General features: G+C 38.5%; 22 pseudogenes; all 22 read left to right on the top strand.

Annotated features, from left to right (window-relative positions):
• The first annotated feature begins 272 nt into the window (after window positions 1-272).
• On the top strand, window positions 273-391 carry LOC127962309 (uncharacterized; annotated as a pseudogene).
• A 1,393-nt stretch (window positions 392-1,784) lies between these two features.
• On the top strand, window positions 1,785-1,903 carry LOC127960179 (uncharacterized; annotated as a pseudogene).
• A 369-nt stretch (window positions 1,904-2,272) lies between these two features.
• LOC127964842 (uncharacterized) lies at window positions 2,273-2,391 on the top strand (annotated as a pseudogene).
• Window positions 2,392-3,796: 1,405 nt separating this feature from the next.
• On the top strand, window positions 3,797-3,915 carry LOC127964839 (uncharacterized; annotated as a pseudogene).
• A 1,395-nt stretch (window positions 3,916-5,310) lies between these two features.
• LOC127961648 (uncharacterized) lies at window positions 5,311-5,429 on the top strand (annotated as a pseudogene).
• A 369-nt stretch (window positions 5,430-5,798) lies between these two features.
• On the top strand, window positions 5,799-5,917 carry LOC127964832 (uncharacterized; annotated as a pseudogene).
• A 1,405-nt stretch (window positions 5,918-7,322) lies between these two features.
• LOC127964830 (uncharacterized) lies at window positions 7,323-7,441 on the top strand (annotated as a pseudogene).
• A 1,395-nt stretch (window positions 7,442-8,836) lies between these two features.
• LOC127961642 (uncharacterized) lies at window positions 8,837-8,955 on the top strand (annotated as a pseudogene).
• Window positions 8,956-9,324: 369 nt separating this feature from the next.
• LOC127964829 (uncharacterized) lies at window positions 9,325-9,443 on the top strand (annotated as a pseudogene).
• A 1,403-nt stretch (window positions 9,444-10,846) lies between these two features.
• LOC127964825 (uncharacterized) lies at window positions 10,847-10,965 on the top strand (annotated as a pseudogene).
• A 1,398-nt stretch (window positions 10,966-12,363) lies between these two features.
• On the top strand, window positions 12,364-12,482 carry LOC127960174 (uncharacterized; annotated as a pseudogene).
• A 369-nt stretch (window positions 12,483-12,851) lies between these two features.
• Window positions 12,852-12,970, top strand: LOC127964822 (uncharacterized; annotated as a pseudogene).
• A 1,404-nt stretch (window positions 12,971-14,374) lies between these two features.
• On the top strand, window positions 14,375-14,493 carry LOC127964819 (uncharacterized; annotated as a pseudogene).
• Window positions 14,494-15,891: 1,398 nt separating this feature from the next.
• Window positions 15,892-16,010, top strand: LOC127960168 (uncharacterized; annotated as a pseudogene).
• A 369-nt stretch (window positions 16,011-16,379) lies between these two features.
• LOC127964809 (uncharacterized) lies at window positions 16,380-16,498 on the top strand (annotated as a pseudogene).
• Window positions 16,499-17,902: 1,404 nt separating this feature from the next.
• On the top strand, window positions 17,903-18,021 carry LOC127964803 (uncharacterized; annotated as a pseudogene).
• A 1,399-nt stretch (window positions 18,022-19,420) lies between these two features.
• LOC127960163 (uncharacterized) lies at window positions 19,421-19,539 on the top strand (annotated as a pseudogene).
• A 368-nt stretch (window positions 19,540-19,907) lies between these two features.
• On the top strand, window positions 19,908-20,026 carry LOC127962558 (uncharacterized; annotated as a pseudogene).
• Window positions 20,027-21,426: 1,400 nt separating this feature from the next.
• On the top strand, window positions 21,427-21,545 carry LOC127960156 (uncharacterized; annotated as a pseudogene).
• Window positions 21,546-21,913: 368 nt separating this feature from the next.
• On the top strand, window positions 21,914-22,032 carry LOC127962553 (uncharacterized; annotated as a pseudogene).
• A 1,255-nt stretch (window positions 22,033-23,287) lies between these two features.
• LOC127958469 (uncharacterized) lies at window positions 23,288-23,406 on the top strand (annotated as a pseudogene).
• Window positions 23,407-23,775: 369 nt separating this feature from the next.
• On the top strand, window positions 23,776-23,894 carry LOC127962290 (uncharacterized; annotated as a pseudogene).
• The last annotated feature ends 1,200 nt before the right edge of the window (window positions 23,895-25,094 follow it).

The following is a 25,094-nucleotide window of genomic DNA, read 5'->3' as shown; positions in this document are numbered from 1 at the left end:
GGATGGGAGACCGCCTCGGAATACCAGGTGCTCTAATATTATTGGAAATGTATTACTAATTATATAATAATCTTAAAAAAAAAAAAAAAAAAAAAAAGAGTCAATGCCCGATCTCTTAATCTTAGCAGGTATTGGCCTGGTTAGTGCTTGGATGGGAGACCGCCTGGGAATACCAGGTGCTTTAAGCTTTAGGGTTTTCTTTCCTACTTATATAATGTACCGGCGATTAGATTGACTGATCTTTAAATAGCTCTCTCTTTGCAGCAGTCTTCGCTTATGGCTATACCACCCTGGCTATGCCAGATCATGTCTGAGCTCGGAAGCTAAGCAGGTTTGGGCCTGGTTAGTAGTTGGATGGGAGACCCCCTGGTAATACCAGTTGCTTTAAGATTTTTGTAAATTTTTCACAAATTATATAATAATCTTGAAAAAAAAAGAGTGAATGCCCAATCTTTGAATCTTAGCAGTCATTGACCTGTGTAGTGTTTGGATGGGAGACCCCCTGGTAATACCAGGTGCTCTAATATTATTGGAAATTTATTACTAATTATATAATAATCTTAAAAAAAAAGAGCCAATGCCGATCTCTTAATCTTAGCAGGTATTGGCCTGGTTAGTGCTTGGATGGGAGACCGCCTCGGAATACCATGTGCTGTAAGCTTTTGGATTTTCATTCCTACTTATATAATGTATGGGCGATTTGATTGGCTGATCTTTAAATAGTCTTCTCTTTGCAGTATCCTTCGCTTGCGACCGTAACAACCTGGCTATGCCTGATCTCGTCTGCTCTCGGAAGCTAAGCAGGTTTGGTCCTGTATAATGTACCGGCGACTAGATTGGCTGATCTTTAAATAGCTCTCTCTTTGCAGCAGTCTTCGCTTATGGCCATTCCACCCTGGCTATGCCAGATCATGTCTGAGCTCGGAAACTAAGCAGGTTTCGGCCTGGTTAGTAATTGGATGGCAGACCCCCTGGTAATACCAGTTGCTTTAAGATTTTGGGAAATTTTTCACCAATTATATAATAATCTTGCAAGAAAAAAAGAAAGGAGTCAATGCCCCATATCTGAATCTTAGCAGGTATGGGCCTGGTTAGTAATTGGATGGGAGACACCCTGGTAATACCAGTTGCTTTAAGATTTTTGGAAATTTTTCACCAATTATATAATAATCTTGAAAAAAAAAAAAAAAAAGTCAATGCCCGATCTCTGAATAATAGCAGGTTTTGCCTGGTTAGTACTTGGATGGAAGACGGCCGGGAAATACCAGTTGCTGTAATATTTTTGGCAATTTTTACTAATTACATAATAATCTTGCAACAAAAAAAAAAAAAAAAAAGAGTAAATGCCCAATCTTTGAATCTTAGGAGGTATGGACCTGTTTAGTGCTTGGATGGGAGACCGCCTCGGAATACCAGTTGCTGTAATATTTTTGGAAATTTGTACTAATTATATAATTATCTTGAAACAAAAAGAGTCAATGCCCAATCTTTGAATCTTAGCAGCTATGGACCTGTTTAGTGTTTGGATGGGAGACCGCCTCGGAAAACCAGGTGCTCTAATATTATTGGAAATTTATTACTAATTATATAATAATCTTTAAAAAAAAAAAAAAAAAAAAAAAAGAGTCAATGCCCGATCTCTTAATCTTAGCAGGTATTGGCCTGGTTAGTGCTTGGATGGGAGACCGCCTGGGAATACCAGGTGCTTTAAGCTTTAGGGTTTTCTTTCCTACTTATATTAGATTGGCTGATCTTTAAATAGCTCTCTCTTTGCAGCAGTCTTCGCTTATGGCCATACCACCCTGTCTATGCCAGATCATGTCTGAGCTCGGAAGCTAAGCAGGTTTGGGCCTGGTTAGTAATTGGATGGGAGACCCCCTGGTAATACCAGTTGCTTTAAGATTTTTGTAAATTTTTCACAAATTATATAATAATCTTGAAAAAAAAAAGAGTCAATGCCCATTCTTTGAATCTTAGCAGTCATGGACCTGTTTAGTGTCTGGATGGGAGACCGCCTCGGAATACCAGGTGCTCTAATATTATTGGAAATTTATTACTAATTATATAATAATCTTAAAAAAAAAAAAAAAAAAAAAAGAGTCAATGCCCGATCTCTTAATCTTAGCAGGTATTGGCCTGGTTAGTGCTTGGATGGGAGACCGCCTGGGAATACCAGGTGCTTTAAGCTTTAGGGTTTTCTTTCCTACTTATATAATGTACCGGCGATTAGATTGACTGATCTTTAAATAGCTCTCTCTTTGCAGCAGTCTTCGCTTATGGCCATACCACCCTGGCTATGCCAGATCATGTCTGAGCTCGGAAGCTAAGCAGGTTTGGGCCTGGTTAGTAATTGGATGGGAGACCCCCTGGTAATACCAGTTGCTTTAAGATTTTTGAAAATTTTTCACAAATTATATAATAATCTTGAAAAAAAAAAGAGTGAATGCCCATTCTTTGAATCTTAGCAGTCATTGACCTGTGTAGTGTTTGGATGGGAGACCCCCTGGTAATACCAGGTGCTCTAATATTATTGGAAATTTATTACTAATTATATAATAATCTTAAAAAAAAAGAGCCAATGCCCGATCTCTTAATCTTAGCAGGTATTGGCCTGGTTAGTGCTTGGATGGGAGACCGCCTCGGAATACCAGGTGCTGTAAGCTTTTGGATTTTCATTCCTACTTATATAATGTATGGGCGATTTGATTGGCTGATCTTTAAATAGTCTTCTCTTTGCAGTATCCTTCGCTTGCGACCGTAACAACCTGGCTATGCCTGATCTCGTCTGCTCTCGGAAGCTAAGCAGGTTTGGTCCTGTATAATGTACCGGCGATTAGATTGGCTGATCTTTAAATAGCTCTCTCTTTGCAGCAGTCTTCGCTTATGGCCATTCCACCCTGGCTATGCCAGATCATGTCTGAGCTCGGAAACTAAGCAGGTTTCGGCCTGGTTAGTAATTGGATGGCAGACCCCCTGGTAATACCAGTTGCTTTAAGATTTTGGGAAATTTTTCACAAATTATATAATAATCTTGCAAGAAAAAAAGAAAGGAGTCAATGCCCCATATCTGAATCTTAGCATGTATGGGCCTGGTTAGTAATTGGATGGGAGACACCCTGGTAATACCAGTTGCTTTAAGATTTTTGGAAATTTTTCACAAATTATATAATAATCTTGAAAAAAAAAAAAAAAGTCAATGCCCGATCTCTGAATAATAGCAGGTTTTGCCTGGTTAGTACTTGGATGGAAGACGGCCGGGAAATACCAGTTGCTGTAATATTTTTGGCAATTTTTACTAATTACATAATAATCTTGCAACAACAAAAAAAAAAAAAAAGAGTAAATGCCCAATCTTTGAATCTTAGGAGGTATGGACCTGTTTAGTGCTTGGATGGGAGACCGCCTCGGAATACCAGTTGCTGTAATATTTTTGGAAATTTGTACTAATTATATAATTATCTTGAAACAAAAAGAGTCAATGCCCAATCTTTGAATCTTAGCAGCTATGGACCTGTTTAGTGTTTGGATGGGAGACCGCCTCGGAAAACCAGGTGCTCTAATATTATTGGAAATTCATTACTAATTATATAATAATCTTTAAAAAAAAAAAAAAAAAAAAAAGAGTCAATGCCCGATCTCTTAATCTTAGCAGGTATTGGCCTGGTTAGTGCTTGGATGGGAGACCGCCTGGGAATACCAGGTGCTTTAAGCTTTAGGGTTTTCTTTCCTACTTATATAATGTACCGGCGATTAGATTGACTGATCTTTAAATAGCTCTCTCTTTGCAGCAGTGTTCGCTTATGGCCATACCACCCTGGCTATGCCAGATCATGTCTGAGCTCGGAAGCTAAGCAGGTTTGGGCCTGGTTAGTAATTGGATGGGAGACCCCCTGGTAATACCAGTTGCTTTAAGATTTTTGTAAATTTTTCACAAATTATATAATAATCTTGAAAAAAAAAAGAGTGAATGCCCATTCTTTGAATCTTAGCAGTCATTGACCTGTGTAGTGTTTGGATGGGAGACCCCCTGGTAATACCAGGTGCTCTAATATTATTGGAAATTTATTACTAATTATATAATAATCTTAAAAAAAAAGAGCCAATGCCCGATCTCTTAATCTTAGCAGGTATTGGCCTGGTTAGTGCTTGGATGGGAGACCGCCTCGGAATACCAGGTGCTGTAAGCTTTTGGATTTTCATTCCTACTTATATAATGTATGGGCGATTTGATTGGCTGATCTTTAAATAGTCTTCTCTTTGCAGTATCCTTCGCTTGCGACCGTAACAACCTGGCTATGCCTGATCTCGTCTGCTCTCGGAAGCTAAGCAGGTTTGGTCCTGTATAATGTACCGGCGATTAGATTGGCTGATCTTTAAATAGCTCTCTCTTTGCAGCAGTCTTCGCTTATGGCCATTCCACCCTGGCTATGCCAGATCATGTCTGAGCTCGGAAACTAAGCAGGTTTCGGCCTGGTTAGTAATTGGATGGCAGACCCCCTGGTAATACCAGTTGCTTTAAGATTTTTGGAAATTTTTCACAAATTATATAATAATCTTGCAAGAAAAAAAGAAAGGAGTCAATGCCCCATATCTGAATCTTAGCAGGTATGGGCCTGGTTAGTAATTGGATGGGAGACACCCTGGTAATACCAGTTGCTTTAAGATTTTTGGAAATTTTTCACCAATTATATAATAATCTTAAAAAAAAAAAAAAAAGTCAATGCCCGATCTCTGAATAATAGCAGGTTTTGCCTGGTTAGTACTTGGATGGAAGACGGCCGGGAAATACCAGTTGCTGTAATATTTTTGGCAATTTTTACTAATTACATAATAATCTTGCAACAAAAAAAAAAAAAAAAAAAGAGTAAATGCCCAATCTTTGAATCTTAGGAGGTATGGACCTGTTTAGTGCTTGGATGGGAGACCGCCTCGGAATACCAGTTGCTGTAATATTTTTGGAAATTTGTACTAATTATATAATTATCTTGAAACAAAAAGAGTCAATGCCCAATCTTTGAATCTTAGCAGCTATGGACCTGTTTAGTGTTTGGATGGGAGACCGCCTCGGAAAACCAGGTGCTCTAATATTATTGGAAATTTATTACTAATTATATAATAATCTTTAAAAAAAAAAAAAAAAAAAAAAAAAGAGTCAATGCCCGATCTCTTAATCTTAGCAGGTATTGGCCTGGTTAGTGCTTGGATGGGAGACCGCCTGGGAATACCAGGTGCTTTAAGCTTTAGGGTTTTCTTTCCTACTTATATTAGATTGGCTGATCTTTAAATAGCTCTCTCTTTGCAGCAGTCTTCGCTTATGGCCATACCACCCTGTCTATGCCAGATCATGTCTGAGCTCGGAAGCTAAGCAGGTTTGGGCCTGGTTAGTAATTGGATGGGAGACCCCCTGGTAATGCCAGTTGCTTTAAGATTTTTGTAAATTTTTCACAAATTATATAATAATCTTGAAAAAAAAAAGAGTCAATGCCCATTCTTTGAATCTTAGCAGTCATGGACCTGTTTAGTGTCTGGATGGGAGACCGCCTCGGAATACCAGGTGCTCTAATATTATTGGAAATTTATTACTAATTATATAATAATCTTAAAAAAAAAAAAAAAAAAAAAAGAGTCAATGCCCGATCTCTTAATCTTAGCAGGTATTGGCCTGGTTAGTGCTTGGATGGGAGACCGCCTGGGAATACCAGGTGCTTTAAGCTTTAGGGTTTTCTTTCCTACTTATATAATGTACCGGCGATTAGATTGACTGATCTTTAAATAGCTCTCTCTTTGCAGCAGTCTTCGCTTATGGCCATACCACCCTGGCTATGCCAGATCATGTCTGAGCTCGGAAGCTAAGCAGGTTTGGGCCTGGTTAGTAATTGGATGGGAGACCCCCTGGTAATACCAGTTGCTTTAAGATTTTTGAAAATTTTTCACAAATTATATAATAATCTTGAAAAAAAAAAGAGTGAATGCCCATTCTTTGAATCTTAGCAGTCATTGACCTGTGTAGTGTTTGGATGGGAGACCCCCTGGTAATACCAGGTGCTCTAATATTATTGGAAATTTATTACTAATTATATAATAATCTTAAAAAAAAAGAGCCAATGCCCGATCTCTTAATCTTAGCAGGTATTGGCCTGGTTAGTGCTTGGATGGGAGACCGCCTCGGAATACCAGGTGCTGTAAGCTTTTGGATTTTCATTCCTACTTATATAATGTATGGGCGATTTGATTGGCTGATCTTTAAATAGTCTTCTCTTTGCAGTATCCTTCGCTTGCGACCGTAACAACCTGGCTATGCCTGATCTCGTCTGCTCTCGGAAGCTAAGCAGGTTTGGTCCTGTATAATGTACCGGCGATTAGATTGGCTGATCTTTAAATAGCTCTCTCTTTGCAGCAGTCTTCGCTTATGGCCATTCCACCCTGGCTATGCCAGATCATGTCTGAGCTCGGAAACTAAGCAGGTTTCGGCCTGGTTAGTAATTGGATGGCAGACCCCCTGGTAATACCAGTTGCTTTAAGATTTTGGGAAATTTTTCACAAATTATATAATAATCTTGCAAGAAAAAAAGAAAGGAGTCAATGCCCCATATCTGAATCTTAGCATGTATGGGCCTGGTTAGTAATTGGATGGGAGACACCCTGGTAATACCAGTTGCTTTAAGATTTTTGGAAATTTTTCACAAATTATATAATAATCTTGAAAAAAAAAAAAAAAGTCAATGCCCGATCTCTGAATAATAGCAGGTTTTGCCTGGTTAGTACTTGGATGGAAGACGGCCGGGAAATACCAGTTGCTGTAATATTTTTGGCAATTTTTACTAATTACATAATAATCTTGCAACAACAAAAAAAAAAAAAAAGAGTAAATGCCCAATCTTTGAATCTTAGGAGGTATGGACCTGTTTAGTGCTTGGATGGGAGACCGCCTCGGAATACCAGTTGCTGTAATATTTTTGGAAATTTGTACTAATTATATAATTATCTTGAAACAAAAAGAGTCAATGCCCAATCTTTGAATCTTAGCAGCTATGGACCTGTTTAGTGTTTGGATGGGAGACCGCCTCGGAAAACCAGGTGCTCTAATATTATTGGAAATTCATTACTAATTATATAATAATCTTTAAAAAAAAAAAAAAAAAAAAAAGAGTCAATGCCCGATCTCTTAATCTTAGCAGGTATTGGCCTGGTTAGTGCTTGGATGGGAGACCGCCTGGGAATACCAGGTGCTTTAAGCTTTAGGGTTTTCTTTCCTACTTATATAATGTACCGGCGATTAGATTGACTGATCTTTAAATAGCTCTCTCTTTGCAGCAGTGTTCGCTTATGGCCATACCACCCTGGCTATGCCAGATCATGTCTGAGCTCGGAAGCTAAGCAGGTTTGGGCCTGGTTAGTAATTGGATGGGAGACCCCCTGGTAATACCAGTTGCTTTAAGATTTTTGTAAATTTTTCACAAATTATATAATAATCTTGAAAAAAAAAAGAGTGAATGCCCATTCTTTGAATCTTAGCAGTCATTGACCTGTGTAGTGTTTGGATGGGAGACCCCCTGGTAATACCAGGTGCTCTAATATTATTGGAAATTTATTACTAATTATATAATAATCTTAAAAAAAAAGAGCCAATGCCCGATCTCTTAATCTTAGCAGGTATTGGCCTGGTTAGTGCTTGGATGGGAGACCGCCTCGGAATACCAGGTGCTGTAAGCTTTTGGATTTTCATTCCTACTTATATAATGTATGGGCGATTTGATTGGCTGATCTTTAAATAGTCTTCTCTTTGCAGTATCCTTCGCTTGCGACCGTAACAACCTGGCTATGCCTGATCTCGTCTGCTCTCGGAAGCTAAGCAGGTTTGGTCCTGTATAATGTACCGGCGATTAGATTGGCTGATCTTTAAATAGCTCTCTCTTTGCAGCAGTCTTCGCTTATGGCCATTCCACCCTGGCTATGCCAGATCATGTCTGAGCTCGGAAACTAAGCAGGTTTCGGCCTGGTTAGTAATTGGATGGCAGACCCCCTGGTAATACCAGTTGCTTTAAGATTTTTGGAAATTTTTCACAAATTATATAATAATCTTGCAAGAAAAAAAGAAAGGAGTCAATGCCCCATATCTGAATCTTAGCAGGTATGGGCCTGGTTAGTAATTGGATGGGAGACACCCTGGTAATACCAGTTGCTTTAAGATTTTTGGAAATTTTTCACCAATTATATAATAATCTTAAAAAAAAAAAAAAAAGTCAATGCCCGATCTCTGAATAATAGCAGGTTTTGCCTGGTTAGTACTTGGATGGAAGACGGCCGGGAAATACCAGTTGCTGTAATATTTTTGGCAATTTTTACTAATTACATAATAATCTTGCAACAAAAAAAAAAAAAAAAAAAGAGTAAATGCCCAATCTTTGAATCTTAGGAGGTATGGACCTGTTTAGTGCTTGGATGGGAGACCGCCTCGGAATACCAGTTGCTGTAATATTTTTGGAAATTTGTACTAATTATATAATTATCTTGAAACAAAAAGAGTCAATGCCCAATCTTTGAATCTTAGCAGCTATGGACCTGTTTAGTGTTTGGATGGGAGACCGCCTCGGAAAACCAGGTGCTCTAATATTATTGGAAATTTATTACTAATTATATAATAATCTTTAAAAAAAAAAAAAAAAAAAAAAAAAGAGTCAATGCCCGATCTCTTAATCTTAGCAGGTATTGGCCTGGTTAGTGCTTGGATGGGAGACCGCCTGGGAATACCAGGTGCTTTAAGCTTTAGGGTTTTCTTTCCTACTTATATTAGATTGGCTGATCTTTAAATAGCTCTCTCTTTGCAGCAGTCTTCGCTTATGGCCATACCACCCTGTCTATGCCAGATCATGTCTGAGCTCGGAAGCTAAGCAGGTTTGGGCCTGGTTAGTAATTGGATGGGAGACCCCCTGGTAATGCCAGTTGCTTTAAGATTTTTGTAAATTTTTCACAAATTATATAATAATCTTGAAAAAAAAAAGAGTCAATGCCCATTCTTTGAATCTTAGCAGTCATGGACCTGTTTAGTGTCTGGATGGGAGACCGCCTCGGAATACCAGGTGCTCTAATATTATTGGAAATTTATTACTAATTATATAATAATCTTAAAAAAAAAAAAAAAAAAAAAAGAGTCAATGCCCGATCTCTTAATCTTAGCAGGTATTGGCCTGGTTAGTGCTTGGATGGGAGACCGCCTGGGAATACCAGGTGCTTTAAGCTTTAGGGTTTTCTTTCCTACTTATATAATGTACCGGCGATTAGATTGACTGATCTTTAAATAGCTCTCTCTTTGCAGCAGTCTTCGCTTATGGCCATACCACCCTGGCTATGCCAGATCATGTCTGAGCTCGGAAGCTAAGCAGGTTTGGGCCTGGTTAGTAATTGGATGGGAGACCCCCTGGTAATACCAGTTGCTTTAAGATTTTTGAAAATTTTTCACAAATTATATAATAATCTTGAAAAAAAAAAGAGTGAATGCCCATTCTTTGAATCTTAGCAGTCATTGACCTGTGTAGTGTTTGGATGGGAGACCCCCTGGTAATACCAGGTGCTCTAATATTATTGGAAATTTATTACTAATTATATAATAATCTTAAAAAAAAGAGCCAATGCCCGATCTCTTAATCTTAGCAGGTATTGGCCTGGTTAGTGCTTGGATGGGAGACCGCCTCGGAATACCAGGTGCTGTAAGCTTTTGGATTTTCATTCCTACTTATATAATGTATGGGCGATTTGATTGGCTGATCTTTAAATAGTCTTCTCTTTGCAGTATCCTTCGCTTGCGACCGTAACAACCTGGCTATGCCTGATCTCGTCTGCTCTCGGAAGCTAAGCAGGTTTGGTCCTGTATAATGTACCGGCGATTAGATTGGCTGATCTTTAAATAGCTCTCTCTTTGCAGCAGTCTTCGCTTATGGCCATTCCACCCTGGCTATGCCAGATCATGTCTGAGCTCGGAAACTAAGCAGGTTTCGGCCTGGTTAGTAATTGGATGGCAGACCCCCTGGTAATACCAGTTGCTTTAAGATTTTGGGAAATTTTTCACAAATTATATAATAATCTTGCAAGAAAAAAAGAAAGGAGTCAATGCCCCATATCTGAATCTTAGCATGTATGGGCCTGGTTAGTAATTGGATGGGAGACACCCTGGTAATACCAGTTGCTTTAAGATTTTTGGAAATTTTTCACAAATTATATAATAATCTTGAAAAAAAAAAAAAAAGTCAATGCCCGATCTCTGAATAATAGCAGGTTTTGCCTGGTTAGTACTTGGATGGAAGACGGCCGGGAAATACCAGTTGCTGTAATTTTTTTGGCAATTTTTACTAATTACATAATAATCTTGCAACAACAACAAAAAAAAAAAGAGTAAATGCCCAATCTTTGAATCTTAGGAGGTATGGACCTGTTTAGTGCTTGGATGGGAGACCGCCTCGGAATACCAGTTGCTGTAATATTTTTGGAAATTTGTACTAATTATATAATTATCTTGAAACAAAAAGAGTCAATGCCCAATCTTTGAATCTTAGCAGCTATGGACCTGTTTAGTGTTTGGATGGGAGACCGCCTCGGAAAACCAGGTGCTCTAATATTATTGGAAATTCATTACTAATTATATAATAATCTTTAAAAAAAAAAAAAAAAAAAAAAGAGTCAATGCCCGATCTCTTAATCTTAGCAGGTATTGGCCTGGTTAGTGCTTGGATGGGAGACCGCCTGGGAATACCAGGTGCTTTAAGCTTTAGGGTTTTCTTTCCTACTTATATAATGTACCGGCGATTAGATTGACTGATCTTTAAATAGCTCTCTCTTTGCAGCAGTGTTCGCTTATGGCCATACCACCCTGGCTATGCCAGATCATGTCTGAGCTCGGAAGCTAAGCAGGTTTGGGCCTGGTTAGTAATTGGATGGGAGACCCCCTGGTAATACCAGTTGCTTTAAGATTTTTGTAAATTTTTCACAAATTATATAATAATCTTGAAAAAAAAAAGAGTGAATGCCCATTCTTTGAATCTTAGCAGTCATTGACCTGTGTAGTGTTTGGATGGGAGACCCCCTGGTAATACCAGGTGCTCTAATATTATTGGAAATTTATTACTAATTATATAATAATCTTAAAAAAAAAGAGCCAATGCCCGATCTCTTAATCTTAGCAGGTATTGGCCTGGTTAGTGCTTGGATGGGAGACCGCCTCGGAATACCAGGTGCTGTAAGCTTTTGGATTTTCATTCCTACTTATATAATGTATGGGCGATTTGATTGGCTGATCTTTAAATAGTCTTCTCTTTGCAGTATCCTTCGCTTGCGACCGTAACAACCTGGCTATGCCTGATCTCGTCTGCTCTCGGAAGCTAAGCAGGTTTGGTCCTGTATAATGTACCGGCGATTAGATTGGCTGATCTTTAAATAGCTCTCTCTTTGCAGCAGTCTTCGCTTATGGCCATTCCACCCTGGCTATGCCAGATCATGTCTGAGCTCGGAAACTAAGCAGGTTTCGGCCTGGTTAGTAATTGGATGGCAGACCCCCTGGTAATACCAGTTGCTTTAAGATTTTTGGAAATTTTTCACAAATTATATAATAATCTTGCAAGAAAAAAAGAAAGGAGTCAATGCCCCATATCTGAATCTTAGCAGGTATGGGCCTGGTTAGTAATTGGATGGGAGACACCCTGGTAATACCAGTTGCTTTAAGATTTTTGGAAATTTTTCACCAATTATATAATAATCTTAAAAAAAAAAAAAAAAAGTCAATGCCCGATCTCTGAATAATAGCAGGTTTTGCCTGGTTAGTACTTGGATGGAAGACGGCCGGGAAATACCAGTTGCTGTAATATTTTTGGCAATTTTTACTAATTACATAATAATCTTGCAACAAAAAAAAAAAAAAAAAAAAGAGTAAATGCCCAATCTTTGAATCTTAGGAGGTATGGACCTGTTTAGTGCTTGGATGGGAGACCGCCTCGGAATACCAGTTGCTGTAATATTTTTGGAAATTTGTACTAATTATATAATTATCTTGAAACAAAAAGAGTCAATGCCCAATCTTTGAATCTTAGCAGCTATGGACCTGTTTAGTGTTTGGATGGGAGACCGCCTCGGAAAACCAGGTGCTCTAATATTATTGGAAATTTATTACTAATTATATAATAATCTTTAAAAAAAAAAAAAAAAAAAAAAAAAAGAGTCAATGCCCGATCTCTTAATCTTAGCAGGTATTGGCCTGGTTAGTGCTTGGATGGGAGACCGCCTGGGAATACCAGGTGCTTTAAGCTTTAGGGTTTTCTTTCCTACTTATATTAGATTGGCTGATCTTTAAATAGCTCTCTCTTTGCAGCAGTCTTCGCTTATGGCCATACCACCCTGTCTATGCCAGATCATGTCTGAGCTCGGAAGCTAAGCAGGTTTGGGCCTGGTTAGTAATTGGATGGGAGACCCCCTGGTAATACCAGTTGCTTTAAGATTTTTGTAAATTTTTCACAAATTATATAATAATCTTGAAAAAAAAAAGAGTCAATGCCCATTCTTTGAATCTTAGCAGTCATGGACCTGTTTAGTGTCTGGATGGGAGACCGCCTCGGAATACCAGGTGCTCTAATATTATTGGAAATTTATTACTAATTATATAATAATCTTAAAAAAAAAAAAAAAAAAAAAAGAGTCAATGCCCGATCTCTTAATCTTAGCAGGTATTGGCCTGGTTAGTGCTTGGATGGGAGACCGCCTGGGAATACCAGGTGCTTTAAGCTTTAGGGTTTTCTTTCCTACTTATATAATGTACCGGCGATTAGATTGACTGATCTTTAAATAGCTCTCTCTTTGCAGCAGTCTTCGCTTATGGCCATACCACCCTGGCTATGCCAGATCATGTCTGAGCTCGGAAGCTAAGCAGGTTTGGGCCTGGTTAGTAATTGGATGGGAGACCCCCTGGTAATACCAGTTGCTTTAAGATTTTTGAAAATTTTTCACAAATTATATAATAATCTTGAAAAAAAAAAGAGTGAATGCCCATTCTTTGAATCTTAGCAGTCATTGACCTGTGTAGTGTTTGGATGGGAGACCCCCTGGTAATACCAGGTGCTCTAATATTATTGGAAATTTATTACTAATTATATAATAATCTTAAAAAAAAAGAGCCAATGCCCGATCTCTTAATCTTAGCAGGTATTGGCCTGGTTAGTGCTTGGATGGGAGACCGCCTCGGAATACCAGGTGCTGTAAGCTTTTGGATTTTCATTCCTACTTATATAATGTATGGGCGATTTGATTGGCTGATCTTTAAATAGTCTTCTCTTTGCAGTATCCTTCGCTTGCGACCGTAACAACCTGGCTATGCCTGATCTCGTCTGCTCTCGGAAGCTAAGCAGGTTTGGTCCTGTATAATGTACCGGCGATTAGATTGGCTGATCTTTAAATAGCTCTCTCTTTGCAGCAGTCTTCGCTTATGGCCATTCCACCCTGGCTATGCCAGATCATGTCTGAGCTCGGAAACTAAGCAGGTTTCGGCCTGGTTAGTAATTGGATGGCAGACCCCCTGGTAATACCAGTTGCTTTAAGATTTTGGGAAATTTTTCACAAATTATATAATAATCTTGCAAGAAAAAAAGAAAGGAGTCAATGCCCCATATCTGAATCTTAGCATGTATGGGCCTGGTTAGTAATTGGATGGGAGACACCCTGGTAATACCAGTTGCTTTAAGATTTTTGGAAATTTTTCACAAATTATATAATAATCTTGAAAAAAAAAAAAAAAGTCAATGCCCGATCTCTGAATAATAGCAGGTTTTGCCTGGTTAGTACTTGGATGGAAGACGGCCGGGAAATACCAGTTGCTGTAATTTTTTTGGCAATTTTTACTAATTACATAATAATCTTGCAACAACAAAAAAAAAAAAAAGAGTAAATGCCCAATCTTTGAATCTTAGGAGGTATGGACCTGTTTAGTGCTTGGATGGGAGACCGCCTCGGAATACCAGTTGCTGTAATATTTTTGGAAATTTGTACTAATTATATAATTATCTTGAAACAAAAAGAGTCAATGCCCAATCTTTGAATCTTAGCAGCTATGGACCTGTTTAGTGTTTGGATGGGAGACCGCCTCGGAAAACCAGGTGCTCTAATATTATTGGAAATTCATTACTAATTATATAATAATCTTTAAAAAAAAAAAAAAAAAAAAAAGAGTCAATGCCCGATCTCTTAATCTTAGCAGGTATTGGCCTGGTTAGTGCTTGGATGGGAGACCGCCTGGGAATACCAGGTGCTTTAAGCTTTAGGGTTTTCTTTCCTACTTATATAATGTACCGGCGATTAGATTGACTGATCTTTAAATAGCTCTCTCTTTGCAGCAGTGTTCGCTTATGGCCATACCACCCTGGCTATGCCAGATCATGTCTGAGCTCGGAAGCTAAGCAGGTTTGGGCCTGGTTAGTAATTGGATGGGAGACCCCCTGGTAATACCAGTTGCTTTAAGATTTTTGTAAATTTTTCACAAATTATATAATAATCTTGAAAAAAAAAAGAGTGAATGCCCATTCTTTGAATCTTAGCAGTCATTGACCTGTGTAGTGTTTGGATGGGAGACCCCCTGGTAATACCAGGTGCTCTAATATTATTGGAAATTTATTACTAATTATATAATAATCTTAAAAAAAAAGAGCCAATGCCCGATCTCTTAATCTTAGCAGGTATTGGCCTGGTTAGTGCTTGGATGGGAGACCGCCTCGGAATACCAGGTGCTGTAAGCTTTTGGATTTTCATTCCTACTTATATAATGTATGGGCGATTTGATTGGCTGATCTTTAAATAGTCTTCTCTTTGCAGTATCCTTCGCTTGCGACCGTAACAACCTGGCTATGCCTGATCTCGTCTGCTCTCGGAAGCTAAGCAGGTTTGGTCCTGTATAATGTACCGGCGATTAGATTGGCTGATCTTTAAATAGCTCTCTCTTTGCAGCAGTCTTCGCTTATGGCCATTCCACCCTGGCTATGCCAGATCATGTCTGAGCTCGGAAACTAAGCAGGTTTCGGCCTGGTTAGTAATTGGATGGCAGACCCCCTGGTAATACCAGTTGCTTTAAGATTTTTGGAAATTTTTCACAAATTATATAATAATCTTGCAAGAAAAAAAGAAAGGAGTCAATGCCCCATATCTGAATCTTAGCAGGTATGGGCCTGGTTAGTAATTGGATGGGAGACACCCTGGTAATACCAGTTGCTTTAAGATTTTTGGAAATTTTTCACCAATTATATAATAATCTTAAAAAAAAAAAAAAAAAGTCAATGCCCGATCTCTGAATAATAGCAGGTTTTGCCTGGTTAGTACTTGGATGGAAGACGGCCGGGAAATACCAGTTGCTGTAATATTTTTGGCAATTTTTACTAATTACATAATAATCTTGCAACAAAAAAAAAAAAAAAAAAAAGAGTAAATGCCCAATCTTTGAATCTTAGGAGGTATGGACCTGTTTAGTGCTTGGATGGGAGACCGCCTCGGAATACCAGTTGCTGTAATATTTTTGGAAATTTGTACTAATTATATAATTATCTTGAAACAAAAAGAGTCAATGCCCAATCTTTGAATCTTAGCAGCTATGGACCTGTTTAGTGTTTGGATGGGAGACCGCCTCGGAAAACCAGGTGCTCTAATATTATTGGAAATTTATTACTAATTATATAATAATCTTTAAAAAAAAAAAAAAAAAAAAAAAAAAGAGTCAATGCCCGATCTCTTAATCTTAGCAGGTATTGGCCTGGTTAGTGCTTGGATGGGAGACCGCCTGGGAATACCAGGTGCTTTAAGCTTTAGGGTTTTCTTTCCTACTTATATTAGATTGGCTGATCTTTAAATAGCTCTCTCTTTGCAGCAGTCTTCGCTTATGGCCATACCACCCTGTCTATGCCAGATCATGTCTGAGCTCGGAAGCTAAGCAGGTTTGGGCCTGGTTAGTAATTGGATGGGAGACCCCCTGGTAATACCAGTTGCTTTAAGATTTTTGTAAATTTTTCACAAATTATATAATAATCTTGAAAAAAAAAAGAGTCAATGCCCATTCTTTGAATCTTAGCAGTCATGGACCTGTTTAGTGTCTGGATGGGAGACCGCCTCGGAATACCAGGTGCTCTAATATTATTGGAAATTTATTACTAATTATATAATAATCTTAAAAAAAAAAAAAAAAAAAAAAGAGTCAATGCCCGATCTCTTAATCTTAGCAGGTATTGGCCTGGTTAGTGCTTGGATGGGAGACCGCCTGGGAATACCAGGTGCTTTAAGCTTTAGGGTTTTCTTTCCTACTTATATAATGTACCGGCGATTAGATTGACTGATCTTTAAATAGCTCTCTCTTTGCAGCAGTCTTCGCTTATGGCCATACCACCCTGGCTATGCCAGATCATGTCTGAGCTCGGAAGCTAAGCAGGTTTGGGCCTGGTTAGTAATTGGATGGGAGACCCCCTGGTAATACCAGTTGCTTTAAGATTTTTGAAAATTTTTCACAAATTATATAATAATCTTGAAAAAAAAAAGAGTGAATGCCCATTCTTTGAATCTTAGCAGTCATTGACCTGTGTAGTGTTTGGATGGGAGACCCCCTGGTAATACCAGGTGCTCTAATATTATTGGAAATTTATTACTAATTATATAATAATCTTAAAAAAAAAGAGCCAATGCCCGATCTCTTAATCTTAGCAGGTATTGGCCTGGTTAGTGCTTGGATGGGAGACCGCCTCGGAATACCAGGTGCTGTAAGCTTTTGGATTTTCATTCCTACTTATATAATGTATGGGCGATTTGATTGGCTGATCTTTAAATAGTCTTCTCTTTGCAGTATCCTTCGCTTGCGACCGTAACAACCTGGCTATGCCTGATCTCGTCTGCTCTCGGAAGCTAAGCAGGTTTGGTCCTGTATAATGTACCGGCGATTAGATTGGCTGATCTTTAAATAGCTCTCTCTTTGCAGCAGTCTTCGCTTATGGCCATTCCACCCTGGCTATGCCAGATCATGTCTGAGCTCGGAAACTAAGCAGGTTTCGGCCTGGTTAGTAATTGGATGGCAGACCCCCTGGTAATACCAGTTGCTTTAAGATTTTGGGAAATTTTTCACAAATTATATAATAATCTTGCAAGAAAAAAAGAAAGGAGTCAATGCCCCATATCTGAATCTTAGCATGTATGGGCCTGGTTAGTAATTGGATGGGAGACACCCTGGTAATACCAGTTGCTTTAAGATTTTTGGAAATTTTTCACAAATTATATAATAATCTTGAAAAAAAAAAAAAAAGTCAATGCCCGATCTCTGAATAATAGCAGGTTTTGCCTGGTTAGTACTTGGATGGAAGACGGCCGGGAAATACCAGTTGCTGTAATTTTTTTGGCAATTTTTACTAATTACATAATAATCTTGCAACAACAAAAAAAAAAAAAAGAGTAAATGCCCAATCTTTGAATCTTAGGAGGTATGGACCTGTTTAGTGCTTGGATGGGAGACCGCCTCGGAATACCAGTTGCTGTAATATTTTTGGAAATTTGTACTAATTATATAATTATCTTGAAACAAAAAGAGTCAATGCCCAATCTTTGAATCTTAGCAGCTATGGACCTGTTTAGTGTTTGGATGGGAGACCGCCTCGGAAAACCAGGTGCTCTAATATTATTGGAAATTCATTACTAATTATATAATAATCTTTAAAAAAAAAAAAAAAAAAAAAAGAGTCAATGCCCGATCTCTTAATCTTAGCAGGTATTGGCCTGGTTAGTGCTTGGATGGGAGACCGCCTGGGAATACCAGGTGCTTTAAGCTTTAGGGTTTTCTTTCCTACTTATATAATGTACCGGCGATTAGATTGACTGATCTTTAAATAGCTCTCTCTTTGCAGCAGTGTTCGCTTATGGCCATACCACCCTGGCTATGCCAGATCATGTCTGAGCTCGGAAGCTAAGCAGGTTTGGGCCTGGTTAGTAATTGGATGGGAGACCCCCTGGTAATACCAGTTGCTTTAAGATTTTTGTAAATTTTTCACAAATTATATAATAATCTTGAAAAAAAAAAGAGTGAATGCCCATTCTTTGAATCTTAGCAGTCATTGACCTGTGTAGTGTTTGGATGGGAGACCCCCTGGTAATACCAGGTGCTCTAATATTATTGGAAATTTATTACTAATTATATAATAATCTTAAAAAAAAAGAGCCAATGCCCGATCTCTTAATCTTAGCAGGTATTGGCCTGGTTAGTGCTTGGATGGGAGACCGCCTCGGAATACCAGGTGCTGTAAGCTTTTGGATTTTCATTCCTACTTATATAATGTATGGGCGATTTGATTGGCTGATCTTTAAATAGTCTTCTCTTTGCAGTATCCTTCGCTTGCGACCGTAACAACCTGGCTATGCCTGATCTCGTCTGCTCTCGGAAGCTAAGCAGGTTTGGTCCTGTATAATGTACCGGCGATTAGATTGGCTGATCTTTAAATAGCTCTCTCTTTGCAGCAGTCTTCGCTTATGGCCATTCCACCCTGGCTATGCCAGATCATGTCTGAGCTCGGAAACTAAGCAGGTTTCGGCCTGGTTAGTAATTGGATGGCAGACCCCCTGGTAATACCAGTTGCTTTAAGATTTTTGGAAATTTTTCACAAATTATATAATAATCTTGCAAGAAAAAAAGAAAGGAGTCAATGCCCCATATCTGAATCTTAGCAGGTATGGGCCTGGTTAGTAATTGGATGGGAGACACCCTGGTAATACCAGTTGCTTTAAGATTTTTGGAAATTTTTCACCAATTATATAATAATCTTAAAAAAAAAAAAAAAAAGTCAATGCCCGATCTCTGAATAATAGCAGGTTTTGCCTGGTTAGTACTTGGATGGAAGACGGCCGGGAAATACCAGTTGCTGTAATATTTTTGGCAATTTTTACTAATTACATAATAATCTTGCAACAAAAAAAAAAAAAAAAAAAAGAGTAAATGCCCAATCTTTGAATCTTAGGAGGTATGGACCTGTTTAGTGCTTGGATGGGAGACCGCCTCGGAATACCAGTTGCTGTAATATTTTTGGAAATTTGTACTAATTATCTAATTATCTTGAAACTAAAAGAGTCAATGCCCAATATTTGATTCTTAGCAGCTATGGACCTGTTTAGTGTTTGGATGGGAGACCGCCTCGGAAAACCAGGTGCTCTAATATTATTGGAAATTTATTACTAATTATATAATAATCTTTAAAAAAAAAAAAAAAAAAAAAAAAAAAGAGTCAATGCCCGATCTCTTAATCTTAGCAGGTATTGGTCTGGTTAGTGCTTGGATGGGAGACCGCCTGGGAATACCAGGTGCTTTAAGCTTTAGGGTTTTCTTTCCTACTTATATTAGATTGGCTGATCTTTAAATAGCTCTCTCTTTGCAGCAGTCTTCGCTTATGGCCATACCACCCTGTCTATGCCAGATCATGTCTGAGCTCGGAAGCTAAGCAGGTTTGGGCCTGGTTAGTAATTGGATGGGAGACCCCCTGGTAATACCAGTTGCTTTAAGATTTTTGTAAATTTTTCACAAATTATATAATTATCTTGAAAAAAAAAAGAGTCAATGCCCATTCTTTGAATCTTAGCAGTCATGGACCTGTTTAGTGTCTGGATGGGAGACCGCCTCGGAATACCAGGTGCTCTAATATTATTGGAAATTTATTACTAATTATATAATAATCTTAAAAAAAAAAAAAAAAAAAAAGAGTCAATGCCCGATCTCTTAATCTTAGCAGGTATTGGCCTGGTTAGTGCTTGGATGGGAGACCGCCTGGGAATACCAGGTGCTTTAAGCTTTAGGGTTTTCTTTCCTACTTATATAATGTACCGGCGATTAGATTGACTGATCTTTAAATAGCTCTCTCTTTGCAGCAGTCTTCGCTTATGGCCATACCACCCTGGCTATGCCAGATCATGTCTGAGCTCGGAAGCTAAGCAAGTTTGGGCCTGGTTAGTAATTGGATGGGAGACCCCCTGGTAATACCAGTTGCTTTAAGATTTTTGTAAATTTTTCACAAATTATATAATAATCTTGAAAAAAAAAAGAGTGAATGCCCATTCTTTGAATCTTAGCAGTCATTGACCTGTGTAGTGTTTGGATGGGAGACCCCCTGGTAATACCAGGTGCTCTAATATTATTGGAAATTTATTACTAATTATATAATAATCTTAAAAAAAAAGAGCCAATGCCCGATCTCTTAATCTTAGCAGGTATTGGCCTGGTTAGTGCTTGGATGGGAGACCGCCTCGGAATACCAGGTGCTGTAAGCTTTTGGATTTTCATTCCTACTTATATAATGTATGGGCGATTTGATTGGCTGATCTTTAAATAGTCTTCTCTTTGCAGTATCCTTCGCTTGCGACCGTAACAACCTGGCTATGCCTGATCTCGTCTGCTCTCGGAAGCTAAGCAGGTTTGGTCCTGTATAATGTACCGGCGATTAGATTGGCTGATCTTTAAATAGCTCTCTCTTTGCAGCAGTCTTCGCTTATGGCCATTCCACCCTGGCTATGCCAGATCATGTCTGAGCTCGGAAACTAAGCAGGTTTCGGCCTGGTTAGTAATTGGATGGCAGACCCCCTGGTAATACCAGTTGCTTTAAGATTTTTGGAAATTTTTCACAAATTATATAATAATCTTGCAAGAAAAAAAGAAAGGAGTCAATGCCCCATATCTGAATCTTAGCAGGTATGGGCCTGGTTAGTAATTGGATGGGAGACACCCTGGTAATACCAGTTGCTTTAAGATTTTTGGAAATTTTTCACCAATTATATAATAATCTTAAAAAAAAAAAAAAAAAAGTCAATGCCCGATCTCTGAATAATAGCAGGTTTTGCCTGGTTAGTACTTGGATGGAAGACGGCCGGGAAATACCAGTTGCTGTAATATTTTTGGCAATTTTTACTAATTACATAATAATCTTGCAACAAAAAAAAAAAAAAAAAAAAGAGTAAATGCCCAATCTTTGAATCTTAGGAGGTATGGACCTGTTTAGTGCTTGGATGGGAGACCGCCTCGGAATACCAGTTGCTGTAATATTTTTGGAAATTTGTACTAATTATCTAATTATCTTGAAACAAAAAGAGTCAATGCCCAATATTTGATTCTTAGCAGCTATGGACCTGTTTAGTGTTTGGATGGGAGACCGCCTCGGAAAACCAGGTGCTCTAATATTATTGGAAATTTATTACTAATTATATAATAATCTTTAAAAAAAAAAAAAAAAAAAAAAAAAAAGAGTCAATGCCCGATCTCTTAATCTTAGCAGGTATTGGTCTGGTTAGTGCTTGGATGGGAGACCGCCTGGGAATACCAGGTGCTTTAAGCTTTAGGGTTTTCTTTCCTACTTATATTAGATTGGCTGATCTTTAAATAGCTCTCTCTTTGCAGCAGTCTTCGCTTATGGCCATACCACCCTGTCTATGCCAGATCATGTCTGAGCTCGGAAGCTAAGCAGGTTTGGGCCTGGTTAGTAATTGGATGGGAGACCCCCTGGTAATACCAGTTGCTTTAAGATTTTTGTAAATTTTTCACAAATTATATAATAATCTTGAAAAAAAAAAGAGTCAATGCCCATTCTTTGAATCTTAGCAGTCATGGACCTGTTTAGTGTCTGGATGGGAGACCGCCTCGGAATACCAGGTGCTCTAATATTATTGGAAATTTATTACTAATTATATAATAATCTTAAAAAAAAAAAAAAAAAAAAAGAGTCAATGCCCGATCTCTTAATCTTAGCAGGTATTGGCCTGGTTAGTGCTTGGATGGGAGACCGCCTGGGAATACCAGGTGCTTTAAGCTTTAGGGTTTTCTTTCCTACTTATATAATGTACCGGCGATTAGATTGACTGATCTTTAAATAGCTCTCTCTTTGCAGCAGTCTTCGCTTATGGCCATACCACCCTGGCTATGCCAGATCATGTCTGAGCTCGGAAGCTAAGCAAGTTTGGGCCTGGTTAGTAATTGGATGGGAGACCCCCTGGTAATACCAGTTGCTTTAAGATTTTTGTAAATTTTTCACAAATTATATAATAATCTTGAAAAAAAAAAGAGTGAATGCCCATTCTTTGAATCTTAGCAGTCATTGACCTGTGTAGTGTTTGGATGGGAGACCCCCTGGTAATACCAGGTGCTCTAATATTATTGGAAATTTATTACTAATTATATAATAATCTTAAAAAAAAAGAGCCAATGCCCGATCTCTTAATCTTAGCAGGTATTGGCCTGGTTAGTGCTTGGATGGGAGACCGCCTCGGAATACCAGGTGCTGTAAGCTTTTGGATTTTCATTCCTACTTATATAATGTATGGGCGATTTGATTGGCTGATCTTTAAATAGTCTTCTCTTTGCAGTATCCTTCGCTTGCGACCGTAACAACCTGGCTATGCCTGATCTCGTCTGCTCTCGGAAGCTAAGCAGGTTTGGTCCTGTATAATGTACCGGCGATTAGATTGGCTGATCTTTAAATAGCTCTCTCTTTGCAGCAGTCTTCGCTTATGGCCATTCCACCCTGGCTATGCCAGATCATGTCTGAGCTCGGAAACTAAGCAGGTTTCGGCCTGGTTAGTAATTGGATGGCAGACCCCCTGGTAATACCAGTTGCTTTAAGATTTTGGGAAATTTTTCACAAATTATATAATAATCTTGCAAGAAAAAAAGAAAGGAGTCAATGCCCCATATCTGAATCTTAGCATGTATGGGCCTGGTTAGTAATTGGATGGGAGACACCCTGGTAATACCAGTTGCTTTAAGATTTTTGGAAATTTTTCACAAATTATATAATAATCTTGAAAAAAAAAAAAAAAAGTCAATGCCCGATCTCTGAATAATAGCAGGTTTTGCCAGGTTAGTACTTGGATGGAAGACGGCCGGGAAATACCAGTTGCTGTAATATTTTTGGCAATTTTTACTAATTACATAATAATCTTGCAACAACAAAAAAAAAAAAAGAGTAAATGCCCAATCTTTGAATCTTAGGAGGTATGGACCTGTTTAGTGCTTGGATGGGAGACCGCCTCGGAATACCAGTTGCTGTAATATTTTTGGAAATTTGTACTAATTATATAATTATCTTGAAACAAAAAGAGTCAATGCCCGATCTCTTAATCTTAGCAGGTATTGGCCTGGTTAGTGCTTGGATGGGAGACCGCCTGGGAATACCAGGTGCTTTAAGCTTTAGGGTTTTCTTTCCTACTTATATAATGTACCGGCGATTAGATTGGCTGATCTTTAAATAGCTCTCTCTTTGCAGCAGTGTTCGCTTATGGCCATACCACCCTGGCTATGCCAGATCATGTCTGAGCTCGGAAGCTAAGCAGGTTTGGGCCTGGTTAGTAATTGGATGGGAGACCCCCTGGTAATACCAGTTGCTCTAAGATTTTTGTAAATTTTTCACAAATTATATAATAATCTTGAAAAAAAAAAGAGTCAATGCCCATTCTTTGAATCTTAGCAGTCATGGACCTGTTTAGTGTCTGGATGGGAGACCGCCTCGGAATACCAGGTGCTCTAATATTATTGGAAATGTATTACTAATTATATAATAATCTTAAAAAAAAAAAAAAAAAAAAAAGAGTCAATGCCCGATCTCTTAATCTTAGCAGGTATTGGCCTGGTTAGTGCTTGGATGGGAGACCGCCTGGGAATACCAGGTGCTTTAAGCTTTAGGGTTTTCTTTCCTACTTATATAATGTACCGGCGATTAGATTGACTGATCTTTAAATAGCTCTCTCTTTGCAGCAGTCTTCGCTTATGGCTATACCACCCTGGCTATGCCAGATCATGTCTGAGCTCGGAAGCTAAGCAGGTTTGGGCCTGGTTAGTAGTTGGATGGGAGACCCCCTGGTAATACCAGTTGCTTTAAGATTTTTGTAAATTTTTCACAAATTATATAATAATCTTGAAAAAAAAAAGAGTGAATGCCCAATCTTTGAATCTTAGCAGTCATTGACCTGTGTAGTGTTTGGATGGGAGACCCCCTGGTAATACCAGGTGCTCTAATATTATTGGAAATTTATTACTAATTATATAATAATCTTAAAAAAAAAGAGCCAATGCCGATCTCTTAATCTTAGCAGGTATTGGCCTGGTTAGTGCTTGGATGGGAGACCGCCTCGGAATACCATGTGCTGTAAGCTTTTGGATTTTCATTCCTACTTATATAATGTATGGGCGATTTGATTGGCTGATCTTTAAATAGTCTTCTCTTTGCAGTATCCTTCGCTTGCGACCGTAACAACCTGGCTATGCCTGATCTCGTCTGCTCTCGGAAGCTAAGCAGGTTTGGTCCTGTATAATGTACCGGCGATTAGATTGGCTGACCTTTAAATAGCTCTCTCTTTGCAGCAGTCTTCGCTTATGGCCATTCCACCCTGGCTATGCCAGATCATGTCTGAGCTCGGAAACTAAGCAGGTTTCGGCCTGGTTAGTAATTGGATGGCAGACCCCCTGGTAATACCAGTTGCTTTAAGATTTTTGGAAATTTTTCACAAATTATATAATAATCTTGCAAGAAAAAAAGAAAGGAGTCAATGCCCCATATCTGAATCTTAGCAGGTATGGGCCTGGTTAGTAATTGGATGGGAGACACCCTGGTAATACCAGTTGCTTTAAGATTTTTGGAAATTTTTCACCAATTATATAATAATCTTGAAAAAAAAAAAAAAAAGTCAATGCCCGATCTCTGAATAATAGCAGGTTTTGCCTGGTTAGTACTTGGATGGAAGACGGCCGGGAAATACCAGTTGCTGTAATATTTTTGGCAATTTTTACTAATTACATAATAATCTTGCAACAAAAAAAAAAAAAAAAAAGAGTAAATGCCCAATCTTTGAATCTTAGGAGGTATGGACCTGTTTAGTGCTTGGATGGGAGACCGCCTCGGAATACCAGTTGCTGTAATATTTTTGGAAATTTGTACTAATTATATAATTATCTTGAAACAAAAAGAGTCAATGCCCAATCTTTGAATCTTAGCAGCTATGGACCTGTTTAGTGTTTGGATGGGAGACCGCCTCGGAAAACCAGGTGCTCTAATATTATTGGAAATTTATTACTAATTATATAA

This window comes from Carassius gibelio, chromosome A3 (genome assembly GCF_023724105.1).
Source record: "Carassius gibelio isolate Cgi1373 ecotype wild population from Czech Republic chromosome A3, carGib1.2-hapl.c, whole genome shotgun sequence".
Taxonomy (NCBI): Eukaryota; Metazoa; Chordata; class Actinopteri; order Cypriniformes; family Cyprinidae; genus Carassius; species Carassius gibelio.
This window is presented reverse-complemented; position numbering and strand designations above follow the sequence as displayed.